Genomic DNA, 2,500 nt, shown 5'->3' on the forward strand with positions numbered 1-2,500 from the left:
CGAGGGCTAGCCAACGTGAGAAAGCCCCTAGCACGACCGATTGCCCCCATCAACAAGCCCATGCGCGGCACTAGGTGCCACCAAATCCGTCCCTAAAGCACAAGCTTGTTGCTAGAAAGCAAGCGAGAATGTAGGAATCACCCCCACGAAAGCGAGCCCAAAAAACGGTCGTCGCCCGTCAAACCCCATGGAAGCGAGGCCAGCATCATCCGGATACCCCCGAGAGCAACAATGTGCGTAGCACTGGGTGCCATAACACCATCCGCCGTGCACAAGCATGTTGCAAAGGAGGCATCCAAACAAATAGGCCCAACCGCCATGGGGTAGACTAGAGCACACGAGGGCTAGCCAACGTGAGAAAGCCCCTAGCACGACCGATTGCCCCCATCAACAAGCCCATGCGTGGCACTAGGTGCCACCAAATCCGTCCCTAAAGCACAAGCTTGTTGCTAGAAAGCAATCGAGAATGTAGGAATCACCCCCACGAAAACGAGCCCAAAAAACGGTCGTCGGGACATGGTCGGCCGGCGGCGGCCGCCGCCACAACCACCGCCGGCGGCGGTGGAGACGATACCCCCCCGCCGGTGGCATGGGGGGCGTGGCACACGCCCTTTCCATGGGCGCCAGGGGCATGCCCATGTGAGGGGGGCGGCATGGTCAGCCCTCCTGGCTGACCATGTTGGGGCTTGCATGCCCCCCCTAAAGAGCATTTAGAGCCAAATCCCAACCGGCAGGAGGAAACATCAAATGTCCGAGGAAACATAAAGGCCTTTTTTATCGAAATACTTTGAATTTGGACGAGATTTTTTGCAGGCATGCTTAGAAAAATCATATCTTGAAGTAGGAGCAAGCCTCACAATTTTTCGACATCGGGATTTTTTTATTTAATTTTTTTGATTAAATAAATCCGAAAAATCAAAAAAAATCGAAAATAGGCAAAAATCGATAGGTGATGCTTGGAACACATCCAAGATGTATTGGAATGAATTTAGGAAACCAATTTGGGTGGTTTCAATTGTCCAAAAGCACGAGACAAGTGTTCGCCCCCGTTCATGCACGTCGGGTGGCAACATTGGGGGGCCATGTTGTGAGTGTTGTATTGCAATCTTTTGAGGCAACAAGGAAGATTGCTTTTGTAGAGTTTGTGTGATCTACGGTGTTCTTCGTCGGACCTTTGTGTGCTTGACATGGTAGGCAAAGCACCACGGGTGTGTCGCGGCGTGCCTTGGGGCAAGCCATGGGCCAAGCCATGGGGAGCCATGGGGCTTGCCACGGGGCTGTCAAGGCAAGCCATGGGGCTGCCATGGCAAGCCATGGGGCGTGCCGGCGGGGCTGTCAAGGCATGCCATGGGGCAAGCCACGGGGCTGTCAAGGCAAGCCATGGGGCATGCCAGTGGGGCTGCCAAGGCAAGCCATCGGGCTGCCAAGGCATGGCCCGTGGGCACCGTGCTAACCTCGCTGTGCATGCCATGGGGCTGTCAAGGAAAGCCATGGGGCTGTCAAGGCATGGCCCGTGGGCACCGTGCTAACCTCGCTGTGCATGCCATGGGGCATGCCATGGGCACCACCGAGGCAAGCCATGGGGCTGTCAAGGCATCGCCCGTGGGCACCGTGCTAACCTCGCTGTGCATGCCACGGGGCTGTCAAGGCAGGCCATGGGGCGTGCCATGGGGCTGTCAAGGCATGCCATCAAGGCATGGGGCAGGCTGTCAAGTCAGGCCATGGGGCTTGCCAAGGCATGGGGCTGTGCCATGGGGCTTGCCACGGGGCTGCCAAGGCATGCCATGGGGCTGTCAAGGCAAGCCATGGGGCGTGCGAGCGGGGCTGTCAAGGCAAGCCGTGGGGCATGCCACGGGGCTGTCAAGGCAAGCCATGGGGCTTGCCACGGGGCTGCCAAGGCATGCCATGGGGCTGTCAAGGCAAGCCATGGGGCGTGCGAGCGGGGCTGTCAAGGCAAGCCGTGGGGCATGCCACGGGGCTGTCAAGGCAAGCCATGGGGCTTGCCACGGGGCTGCCTGGGCATGCCATGGGGCGTGCCATGGGGCGTGCCATGGGGCTGTCAAGCCAAGCCATGGGGCGTGCCATGGGGCTGCCAAGGCAACCAATGGGGCGTGCAAGCGGGGCAAGCCATGGGGCTGTCAAGGCAGGCCATGGGGCTTGCCACGGGGCTGCCAAGGCATGCCATGGGGCTTGCCACGGGGCTCGCTGTGCATGCCATGGGGCTGTCAAGGCAAGCCATGGGGCTGTCAAGTCAGGCCATGGGGCTTGCCATGGGGCTGTCAAGGCAAGCCATGGGGCGTGCGAGCGGGGCTGTCAAGGCAGGCCATGGGGCTTGCCACGGGGCTGCCAAGGCATGCCATGGGGCTTGCCACGGGGCTGTCAAGGCAAGCCACGGGGCTGCCAAGGCAGGCCATGGGGCGTGCGAGCGGGGCTGCCAAGGCATGCCATGGGGCTTGCCACGGGGCTGCCAAGGCATGCCATGGGGCTTGCCACGGGGCTG

This window comes from Juglans regia, unplaced genomic scaffold (assembly GCF_001411555.2).
Source record: "Juglans regia cultivar Chandler unplaced genomic scaffold, Walnut 2.0 Scaffold_960, whole genome shotgun sequence".
Lineage (NCBI taxonomy): Eukaryota > Viridiplantae > Streptophyta > Magnoliopsida > Fagales > Juglandaceae > Juglans > Juglans regia.